We start from the raw sequence: 12,622 nt of genomic DNA, 5'->3' as shown, positions 1-12,622 counted from the left end.
TGGAGCTAGCGCGTCGCGGAAAAACGAGCGTGTGCGCCGTTACGAGACCGGAGACGCAGAGATTGGTACCCGAAGCTCCTAGGTAAACCAGTGACCCCTGAGGTCAGGTCATGGTGCCCCAAGGTAGGGCTAATTTTTTTGGTGAATAAATTCGCAAAAAACGGCCGCAGAGACGCGATTTTGGCAGCATCATGTTCGCCTTGCTCAGGCGCGTCGAATGATATACTTTTTGTTTGGGTCAGGTCAACCTAGGGTGTTGACCTCAGGTCACGGTCAGGTCAGCGCCCCCAGGTCACGAAGTTGGTCTAAAGAGGTCACATGGTGTGTCAAAAGTGGAAATAGCCGCCCGGCTTTAGTTCGCCAGCCTTGTCAATAGATGGCAGTACCACAATATGGGCAGCGGATCGTGCAATTGACGTCAAATTTTCGTTATCTGCTAAGAATTGAATGGCGGATCTTTTCATGCAAGAATCATGTAAATCGGTTCACAACTTTTCTAGCAACAGAGATATGAAGTCAAACACACTGCCAGAGCGGCGCGGCGGCGCGGCGGCCGGCGGCGCCCGTTACGCGCCGCCTGGGAGACTGGCGGCGCTGAACGGTTCCGACTTGGCACTGCACTTAAACCTGTTAACTGCTTGGAATAGTTATTATAGCAAAATTTTCATTCAAGTGAGGAATGACCAAGGGCAGGAAGTTTGTATGCTTGTGTGCGTACTGTGTAAGCCAAGAAACTGCATTAGCAGATACTCGCTAATATTAGATCCAGCCAAGTCCAAACGCATTCCAGGGGATATGTTTCTGATGGGTCAACAATATTTATCGTTCGAGGGCGGATACAGCTTTAACAATACAAAAAATATTTTTGCACAGCTCTATTCCTTGAATAATTCTCTTCAGCGCCTCATTCCTAGTTAAGCGAATTAGCCCACCCTGGTTGAATAAATAAGGCGATTTCGCCACAAGGTCGCGAAAAACCGACCGAAAACGGCCGCGCTCAACGTTAATTTGGGCATGCAGACTAGAGCACTTCATGGGCCGGATAAATCCGTTATCCATGGATAAATCCGTGGACCGGATAGGATTGGATCCCAAATTTGGAAAAATAGAACGGATCTGGGCGGGCCGGATTTGGGAATTGAATGTTGAACACGGATCAGAACGGATAAAATTGTAGCATTCAATATTCATGTTAAGAATTAGGTAACTTAACTTGTTAGGCACTGCAGCAGAAGTATTAATTGATTTACATGAGATTTATAAGCATACCTTTGTGAGCCATGATAGTCTGTAAGGTATATGGCAGCACCAACCAAATTTTAAATATAGATGGTCACAACATAAAATCTGCAGACTCAGCCATGTTCCTAACCGAGGAAGCGAGAACAACCGCCATGGCATCATATCCACCATGGCTCGCTGGTTCCTGAATAAGATACGAATCATGTAAAAAAATGTGTTAATAACTCACTTGTCCTGAGAACAGTCCCCATATAATATGTATAAAAACGATAATGCGTTCTCGAATTTTTCAATCTTCCAGACAGCAACAAACACTGCGCAAGGTTAGAAACACATGCGCAATAACAGATGCTTTTAACCAGCTGAATAAAACGCTGCAAAAAAAAGTTTTAAACTTGGCGCAATGCCTCGCGGATGATTTTTTTTAGAAATAAAAACGATCCAAGACGATATTAAATTCTGATGTTATCAACATTTTCAGTGTAAATGACGCCAAAAAAAACATTTTCTGATCAGAAATTCAACTTAAAGGGTAAACGAATCAATATTACGTCATCAGCTCGCCTATTTCATAAAGAGAGAGCGGATCTTAAAAAAATCAATCCTTGCTTGCTTTTTTGCGCCACTATCGTCAATTTTGTCTGTGTATTGTGTTGTGTCGTCTTGTTGATACGACAAAATGCCGGTTTAACTTATCTTCCTTTCATTTTAGGACCAAAGTCAGGCTCAAGGCTATTTAATACCTACCTTTTCAGCTGGGTTTTCAGTGTCAAATTCTTTGTAGAGTGTGTCAGACCACATTCCAAGGCTAGTTTCCAAACAATGTGTTTTGAGGTGTTTTGATTCTGGCTCTGCCTTTTCCCATATAGAATGTTGCCAATGTCATGAAACTTTATTTATTCATTGTATTATACTTATTATTACCTACCATTTGACTTACTAACTGATTGTGGTTTTGCTATATGAATAAGTACTCTTCCTTTTATAGACCACAGTAGATTCTTAACAATTCTAATGATAGCCAACCTTGTGAAATGCTGAGGTCCATGTCAATGTGTTACCTCTATCCTTAGCAATGCAGCTTTTACCACAAAATGTATTTTGCAGTGGCTAAGATTGCTGTCATTACAATTTGATAGCTTCCTAGTGTCCAACATTTGGATCTTATGGCGATATGCTGATAGTCTCACAACCGGTTTGTAATGAAACGGATTATTATGGATATTTTTTGGATGTATGGCTGAGATACGGGCCATGGGCGGGCCGGATTTTGAAATTCAAAGAAACACGGATAATGGGCGGATCTGGATATGACTTGCCGGATATGGGCCGGGCCGGATCCTGAAAAGCCTATCCGTGAAGTGCTCTAATGCAGACTCTTAACCCGCGCCGGGCCGGTGCTCTGAAATTCCGCGCCGGGCCGCGGGGGGGTGTTTGAACACCCCCCCTTCTAACTCGGCTCCTGGGCCACGTAGCGACACGCGGTAAGCGGCAATCGAAAGAACGTCAAAAATAAGGACGAAAACACTTCGGTCATTTTTTGGGTCAGGTCAAAGGTCAGGTCACCAGAGGTCACCAAAGGTAAAATGTTGACTATTTCAACATTTTGGAAACTGCCAACGGCTATCTCGGGAACCAATAGAGCTACAGCGCCGCAAAAAAGCGCATTCGATAGCCCTTTTACAGACCTTTCTGAGTAATGTTCTCAGATTTGACCTCAGGTCAACGGTTTAGCCTCCAGAGGGCAAAAACTCCAAAAATAGCCGTTTTTACGAAAAACGTTTTTTCGGCAATAACTTTTGACTCAAAAGAGCTATGACATTACTTTTGCCAGCATCGTGTTCCTCTCGTCGAGACGCGTCGAATGAACTATAATTTGACCTTGAAAGGTCAACTTGAAAATTTGACCTCAGGTCAAGGTCATGACCTGACCGGAAAAGGTCATGTTGCATATCAGTCGATCCGCAACGTCGAGCCGAACACATCTAAGGCGTTTTCAGCGCTCTAGCACGCCTCTATCAGAAGTTATCATCGAAAAACTGTTAGATTCTGCTCGTGACCTGAGATGACCTCGGGGACATAACGAGGGGTCACAGTTGCCATTTTCTGTTTCAGTGTGTCTATTTTACCTACATCTCGATGTTTGAGAGTGTCTAGAATAGCGTTCGTGCAAAACAGGCGCTTTTCAATTTTCTCCCATTGACTTATAATTATGGAGAGGCCGCAAAATTGACCTGACCTTAGGTCACCGATATCCAAATTCCGAGATATACATTTTATAGATAGTGTTGCTCTAATCAATCGCTGAAAGTTTCAAGGCAATCGTTCAGTCGGTGTAGCTATGACGAGCATTCTTATTTTTTCTGAGGTGAGGTCACTTGGCGTGACCTGGTGACCTGACCTAAGGTGACCTGGGTCTGAAATTTTCACAACATGTGCGGAAAAGATGCACGAACAGGTGTGCCAAAAACGGCGGCGCTTCGCGCCGCCGTTTTTGAGATATCTGCGAAAAACCGCAAGGGGGGTGTTCAAACACCCCCCCCCGGCCCGGCGCGGGTTAAAAACTCGCCTTGGGCGGGTAGGGTTTCCCAGGTATTGGCTCCAAAACACCGTATTCGGCTCCCGAATACGTCCAAGTGACCCGCCTCGTTCCTAGTTAAGCTCTAATTAGATCAAGTGACTCATAAGGAGCGAAAAAGCGACAAAAAGCATGAATTTCCCTATGGCGGCGGGCTGCCGGGTTGCCAGACGGCGCACCGGCTATTTCCACTTTTGACACACCATGTGTTGCATATCATTCGATTTGGCAGGTCTTCCTGAGTCCGTTGGTGGCTTTCCTGACTCGCTAGCTTAATTTGACCGGGAGTTATTGACGAAAAACTAATATGACCTTGATGACGCCATAAATGACGTCACGCAAGGTCAACATTGCAAAAGTGACGCATCTAACGTTGCAAGGAGTGCATAAAATCACGATTCTGTGTGCTTGAGATAGTTGGAGATCGTTTCCGGCCCCAGAATAGCAGTTTTCATTTTTTCCCCATTCACGAGGTTTGAGGCTGGGCGTTTTTAGTAAGCAATTGCCAATTACCAAAGGTCTATTGATGTAGGTAGGTCATACGTCAGATTTTGCATGACCCCGGTGCCTTCAGCTGCACTTAGCTGATAAGCAAAGTTCAAAAGCACGGCCTGTATTCTATGCAGTGGTCGATAAAACTTCCAACGTGCCAACGCTCGTTGGAGCAAGATATTAGCAATGCTTGGAAGAGCTGGAGACAGTCCGCCCGTCTACATGGATGCTTCCTTACGCCTAAAATACAGCATTGACTTATGACTTTCTAATCGTCCGGTGCTGTTATCGGCTGCTCGGTACCGCGTGTATGTTCCCGCATTCACTCCTGGTCACCCTTCGGTCACCCCTCGCTGGGTCGGGCCAGTCGGCTATTTTTATCCTCTTTCCGGCTAGGCCACCCGCTAAGCTCCCGCCGTGCCGCGCCGTCTGCGAGGGACCTGACCCTTCTGCCGGCAGAGGTTTCTCCAGGTGTCTCCAAGGAGCCATCGTAGCGCTAAGGGTGTGCTCCGCATACACATGCATTGATTTTCGTCCTTACTAGCAGGGCCGCTGGCACGCGTTGGCAGCGCCCCGCGGGCATTTTTTCGCTTAGGGTCATTTTGTGGTAAGGAGGATCAGAAAATCGCCCTTCCAACTTTCTCCAGGCCTGGGTGTTTTATCGAGCGCGCCTGAAAACGCACAGTGGACCGGAATCACACTTCGATTGCGTTACTTCGTATAAGGTAATACGATCAAAAGTGCGCTCTTTTCTCAATCAATAAGGACAAGTGCGTTAAAAGACACTTATAAAGTTTTAAGTTAAAAGCTTTAAAATGCTAAATTTAAACATTTCTACGCTGATGATAATCGTTAGTTGTTTCAGACTTTGGCATGAAAACGTAGGCATTCAGATCCACCGTGTGACCGGTCACCGTATGCAGTAGTGTGATGGTGTGAGTTGGGGAGTCAAGGCCGTGTGGGGAGAAGGTGAGGAGATGCCGGTGTGCCGACGCAGCAATTGGCAGTGATTAGACAGTTGTGCATGCATTGTTCATCTAGCATAGCATTTGCTTGGGCGAATTTATAGGCATGGCGCCTGTTTATCCGTCTAATTCAAAGGAAAGGTGTGAGTACCAACACTGGTCGTACTTTTCATAGTCATAGTCCAGGTCCTGAAATGACTGGCACCTGAAATTTTCAGGATATATCGCAAGAGGCTCATTCCCAGACGTTGTGCCAAATTTTGCGGCGCTACGCGACACCACTTTTTACGCTATTCGCGAAAAAAAAAACTTAGGGAGGCTGCATCCCCCCTCCCGCCAGGCGAGGGCTAAGTTGGAGACAGTGATGGGACTAAGATGTTCGTTGGAGCAACTCCAAGCATTTTATCGACCTCTGATTCTATGGTCGGTGAAGAGTTCTAATAATCCTGGGTTAACAGTATGAAGTACTTCGAATATTTACAACAGCGCCGAAATATATTTGTTCTGCGTACTGCAGCTGTTGGCGCCGCCAGAAAGCGCTGTTATCCATCAACACATCTCGCCGCAGCGTCTGCTGAAACGTATGATATTGCTTCGGTGAACCACCTCGCCGTGTGACCTTTAGCTTAAACACCCGCCGCCGCGCTGACGACCGAGTCTAATCTACACTCTCCAACCGCGCCGGGCCGGGGCTGCGTCGCCCCAGCTCGTGAACTCATGAGAACGCGTCTCAGCCACGAGCTGTAGTGGCAGTGGAGTTGCGGCAACTCTGCGCTGCACTCTGCAGAGATAGGAGCTGCGGCAGATCTACACTGGTGATCGGAAGAGCCGGCGGCTCTGCGCTGGTGACCAGGGCTGCGGAGTCGATGGATTTTCGGCGACTCCGACTCCGACTCCGACTCCGGCTTTCAAAAACCAGCTCCGACTCCGACTCCGACTCCGGGCAGAATTGTCGACTCCGACCGACTCCAACTCCCGACTCCGACTCCGCAGACCTAGCAGGGCTGCGGAGTCGACAGATTTTCGGTGACTCCGACTCCGACTCCGGCTCGGGTTTCTAAAATCGACTCCGACTCCGACTCCGATTCCGGTCACAACTGTCGACTCCGACCGACTCCGACTCCGACTCCGACTCCGACTCCGCAGCCCTGCTGGTGACTGTAGCTGCAGCGACAGCTTACTGCAGCGCCCGTAGCTGCGACAGCCCGTGCTCCAGCCCCGGTGTGTGTACAGCACACAGACGCCGTGTTTGCAGAGGGGTCCTCCCTGTCTGCAGTCAGCGACTCTCAGTAGCGGCCTGCCGGTGTGACACGAGGAGGGCTCGTTGACGCCAGTCCGGAGGGGATCGGTGCTCGGCCACTCAGGCCGACATGCGAGCCGACTACAGGGACCGCCACTAGAGCGGCCGCTGGGACGCTGAAAATACGCATTGAACGTCCAACATCTAGCGCATAAAGGGTGAACGGACATTGAGGGTGGCTACAGGACTTGTGAGAAGACGTCTTTAGAATGCACTATTCAATAGTTCGTATTGTTTATAACGTATGTTCGAAATTTGAATGCATTGTTGGGTGCTCGGAAGAGTATGTTCTCGTTACCAGTGACGCATTCCCCCATTTTCGCTCGTCGCCCCAAAGTCATCAGACACCCGCGGTGACCGCAAACACCATCGGTAACTCTGCAATTAGCGGCTGCCGTCGATCTCGGCCGGTCATTTGCGGCATTGACACACCGAGTCGCCCGTGCATTCACACAGTGGCCGGTCGTGTGTGCACGGTGTGTGCACGGTCCACCGCAAACAGAGCACCATTCGTGATCGTCGGACCCGACGCGCGGTCAAAGCGCCGCGCTCTGTCCGTCGATCGGCGCTGTTTGCATGGTGCCGACACCCTCCGCGCCCCGACGGACCCCGCATGGCGAGACGGCCGCCGCTGATGGACTGGATAGAGGCAGTCGATGCGAGTCGACAAACCGCGGACTGTGTGCGGGTGGGGGTTTCCGACGAAATGCTGTGGTAAGGTGACATATTGTGTACACTGTACATGGGAGGGGTGGATAGGGCTGAAGCATGGATGCATGAACAGGAGCTATACATAATATCAAATCCTAATGGAAAGTCAGTACCAAACAGCTCTAAGGCTTCAGCAAAACAGAAGAAATTGATGAATTGATAGTTCAGCTGATTCAGCTAAGCTCAGAAGCTGGGAAATCGCAGCACCGTGACAGCTTCTTCTTACCGCCTACAAGCTAGAAATAACGGCAATAAATCGCAGGGGAATTCTACAGAACGACTCATACGATCTATAGCCATTATCTATGGTCGGAATTTATACATTTTTCCAGATGTCCGTGCATATGTCGGATAAGAAATGTTCAGAACCAGCCGACCGTTCTGGCATGAAATTACCGGCGATGCGTTATGATGTTGATGGTCACATACATTATGATAAATGTGTTCGGTCACGGTGTTTGGAAGAGAACGGTTATAATGACATTTTTGTAATTTTTATCGATATTTTCTTCCAGCTAATTGGGTTCAACAGAAGGACAATTTGCCATATTGAAGGAAACATTAGTGTGTCGTTTTTGTTCTCCTTGGCGGGAATGTTGGTTCCCGCGAGAAGCCCGAGCCTTTGTCAATTTCAACTTGTGAGCATTATGCCGAACTCCATTGCGGCAGCATGGAGTCTCATTGCGCTTTGCGTGTTTACATACATACATACTCGTAGTTACCTACACTTACCACCCCGTCTTTGTCGGCTGCCGGGTCAGGTGTATGTAGCTCGTGCTCGTGGGGCTGTGGTCCACGCTACCTTGATTGCCAGTCGGCCTAGCGCACCTCCTAAACTGTAGTTCTGACGGACGTCATCAGAAATTGATGGCACACAATCGAGTCAGGCACTGCGTGGGCTCACTGGATCGGCAGAACGGTCGAAGTGGGCCTTATCATCGCAGGTCGCATGCTCCGGATGAAGGTCAATTGTAACTCAGAGTGATTGTTGTGAAATAGAGACAGGTGCGACTGAGTGATGGATGATTTTTTTTTGCGCTTCGTAGCGGTCCAATGATTGCTTTCCATTTAACGAGTAGTTTTTACGTGTATATTTCACGTTAGCTATCACTCCAAAGTCCAAATCATTGTTAATTTCTGTATTTCCGAAAAAATAGTAAGTCTTCAAAAAATGAGTAAAAAGAGTAATAAATGCCTTCGAAATACCTACCAATGTCCACACCTAGTTATATCTGATGAACACCAATGCTAGATAATTGAAGCTAAGTTCAGAAAATTAATGTCAATTTTAAAGCAATGTGTTATTTTGGATAGCTGATATCGAAAACAAAATGTGTCATGATCCATTCAGAAGGTTGGACACAGGCATAGCAAGGAAACGTAAACATCATTTTTTATGTTCAGAATGCACGATCATTGTATGTAGTACGGTACACAGACGCATGGATGATCAGATTGAAACCATAGCTACCTCTGTTCAGACGACTAGACACCACATTTCCTCAACCTCTCCAAAACAGTCGAATCAAGTCATCGACAAGGCTAATGTCTCAGTGTCCCCAAACGACTGTACGGAAAAACGTGGCGCCGCTAGACGCGCCTTTTCGTCACGACGTTGTTTTCTACCCGCTGTCAGGTGCCTCCTGTTACTTTACCATAAACAAAATTAGCTTATTTTGATCAACGCTGTTATATGTCAAACGGTAGGTGACAGGTGCACATGCTTCATGTTATGTGAATGGGTTACAAGTCATATAGTATAAGCATGTGAAATGTTTGGTTCAAAGCGCAATCATTTATCTAACTACATGCTATTTAGATATCACAATTATTTTCATCAGTCATCACAAAGCCGGCTTGCTGAAGAGCATAAGTTCTAGCTTCATTTAACTCGATGTGTTCTAAGCATTGAAGCGTAGGTGCAGGTACGTTTATATGTAGATAAGTGAAAGTCGGAGTTAGATCCTTGCTTATGCTGGTAAATTGAAGCCTATCCAAAGCAAGTAGCGATTAAAATGCATTGGAACCTACCTGCACACCCAGTTCCTACAGCTATAAACAGCCCAGCAATGTTAGATTAGCTGTAGCAGCAATCATTGAATTGCTATATGATCAATATTTATCAAAAAGTCTTCGAAGAGAGGCCACCATCACCTTAGAAGATGCAATTTTCAAAGATGAAAGAGATGGTTCGAAGCAATTTAACATCAGCCGCTTTTCTGAGCCGGCGAATTAATAGTTTTAATCAAGTTTCGATGGGTTTATCTTGTGGGATAAGGATGAAATTACGATACAATTATCCTGTCACTCACGCTGTACTTGTGACCCCGAAAACAAAATTCTCCGTAGGCCTCGCCTTAGCCATATGACCGAGGCAAGCAAGTCATGGCCCGACTTAGATTGATCAGGCACAGATATTGGATATTTCACAGTCGATGGGCTGGCGACCTGCCCAACGAGGTCCACTAGTGACCGGTCAGTCCATATCAGTAGCCGATAGTTTGGCTGCCTGTTGGAGATTTTATCGGGCGGACAAGGGAAAAATTGCTTCATCAAAAGTCCCTTCAATGAAATATCTGCAGAGTGGCAAAAAAAGAGAGACAACTGCTGATGCGAGTTCCTCAGTCACATTAAGGTAGTATTATGAAATGTCTATTCGAAATCAGATGTGACACAGATGTCGTTTCAAAACAAAAGCAAAAAGCATACCCTGTACTCGAAAACAGTTGTGCACAATTATTCACTCATGGCCTTCCTTAGATTGTAATCAGCTTCTGAATATGGCTCGTGGTAGGCTGCGGATTTTACTGATCATAGCCAAAGCCCCTGGTTGATATTTAGTACGTTGGTGTTATTTCAATCATGTAATTATTTGCATGTTTTGCATGTACTCTTTCTTTATCCTGCCCGCCTCCTGCCTGGTGGTAAGTGCACACCGGGAAGTGATAGGCTCTGGCTTTGGCACCGATGAATATCCGTCAGGCCTCGGTCAGGTGTTGGTCAGGGATCGGTCACGACATCGGTCACGGCGGTGTTGGCAGATATAGACGGATTCCTCTGGCCGCCAGCAACAGCCGACACCCCGTGCCGCGCCCGGCTCCCTCTGTTGGTCCAGATATCTGATCGGTGAGAGTGGACATGGTGGAGTGCTCATAGCGGATTTGGCTAATGGGTCCTAACAGGTCGCTACCAAATGCAAATAAAGGTATGGATTTGGAATGTTTAGATGAATGGCGAATATGTGATACCTACAACCGATGCCTTTGGTATGGGATGATAAGAACGATGTGTTCAAACGCTGACTGTACTTGAATAAAGAAATGTTTCTTCTTTTGGCCCAAGCCCCGTCCGGTCGGGGGACAAATTGTTTCCATCATGGGGAGCGACATGGGCTGGGCCGGCGGCGAGGATCGTCTGATTTATGACATTCTGGGACCGTAAATCCTGCTCTGCAATCGTGCCGATGGGGACGGACAAATGATTGCCATTGGTCGGCGAGGTGCCGCTGGTCGAGACCCAAGGCAAGACGGGTCAGGAAAGAACAGTGGAGGCGTAGAGAGCGTACAAGGCTAGGGAACGCTGTGGAGCGACAGAAAATGGCACTGAATAAGTCGTCACGCGCGGCGATCCGCGCCGACTGCCGACGCCACCTGCAGGAGCGGCTGGCTCAAGCGCGGCCCGGCGGCATGTGGAGGGTGCTCAAACCCATCATTGGCTCGAAGAAGGGCTCTGCAACGATCACGGGAGTGACGGCAGAGGCACTGAACAACTTTTACGTGTCAGTGGCGCCCCGGATGGCGGCGACGGTTCCCGCCCCGACCGCACCCGTCCATACACGCCTACTCAGAGTTAACACCGGACGTCTCAAAGTTCAGCCCATCTCCATGGAAACGTTGTGGGTGATTGTTCAGGCCATGACGCCATCATCTTTTGAGAGTAGTGACGGACTCAGTTCGAAAATAATTCAAACATTTTTTCTAGGTTTTGGTCATATCCTCCTGGATTTAGTCAACGCCAGTTTAACATCTGGCCGCGTGCCAGCGGCGTGGAAGCACGCAATTATCACCCCCATTCCAAAAGGGAAGTCGGCTGTTTCCGACCCTGCCCAAACGCGCCCAATATCCATGCTCCCAGCCATCACGAAGATAACCGAGAGAGTGGTGCAGCTGCAACTCACCGACTATCTGGAGTCCCACCACCTGCTCAGCGACGCCCAGCACGGCTATCGGAGGCACTACTCGTGTGAGACGGCGCTGCACGTGGTGTCTGATGACATACTTCGTGCCATGGACTGTGGAGAAATTACGCTCTGGGCTATGGTTGACTTATCCAAATGTTTTGACATGGTACCGCATGATAGGCTAATCGAAAAGTTAGAATTGTATGGCATTGATCATTTCTGGCTCTCTGACTATTTGAAAGGTCACACTCAACAGGTTCAGGTTTCTAACAGTGAAGGAACTGTCACCAGATCGACTGTGAAAGAAAACTCCGTTGGGGTGTATCAGGGAGGTTCCATGAGCTGCATACTGTGGTCAATTTTTGCTAACGATTTGCACTTACACATACCCGACACAGTGCGAATCGTTCAATTTGCCGACGACACTCAGATCTGGACGACCGGTAAAAAACAGGATCTACCGCTGCTAATTAGCAGGATTGAAAGTGCTCTCCACTGTATGTTTAACTGGTTTTGTGACCACGGGATGAAAGTTAACGCTGAAAAAACAGAGTTCATGATTTTTGGTTCACGTCAAATGCTCAGAGATGTCCCCTGCGATATCAAAGTAAATTTCGTTGGCTCCACCGTTACCTGCTCAAACCAGGCGCGAAATTTAGGTGTGATTTTTGACAGGAACATGACCTACCAGCCCCATGTAGACCAGCTCGTTCCGAAATGCACCGGTATATTGATTGCCTTGAACCAAGCGAAGCATGTTATCCCCACTGGCACCCTGAGAACACTGATCACTGCGCTTGTCTTTTCGATCGTCCGGTATTGCATATCTGTATACGGTAGCTGCAACAAATCCCAGATTCATAGAGTTCAGAAGTTGGTCAACTTTGCTGCCCGTGTATTGAGTGGACGGCGTAAACACCAGCACGTCTCAGATGTCATCAACGATGTTGGCTGGCTAACCGCGCGCGAGTTGTATCTGTACCACCGCATCATCGCTGTGCACCGACTCGTGACGCTACAGTTGCCCGCGCCGCTGGTTCGTACCATCGGCCGGCCCGCTGGTCAGCGGCACCGGCACCAGACGCGGGGTGCCGACCGCCTCACTTTGCCGCGTATTTGTACCGAGGCGGGCCGCAGGCGACTCTGCTACAGTG

Source organism: Amphibalanus amphitrite, unplaced genomic scaffold (assembly GCF_019059575.1).
Source record: "Amphibalanus amphitrite isolate SeventyFive unplaced genomic scaffold, NRLGWU_Aamphi_draft 002154F_arrow, whole genome shotgun sequence".
Classification (NCBI taxonomy): Eukaryota; Metazoa; Arthropoda; class Thecostraca; order Balanomorpha; family Balanidae; genus Amphibalanus; species Amphibalanus amphitrite.
The sequence above is the reverse complement of the archived record's forward strand: the minus strand, read 5'-3'. Positions refer to the sequence as shown.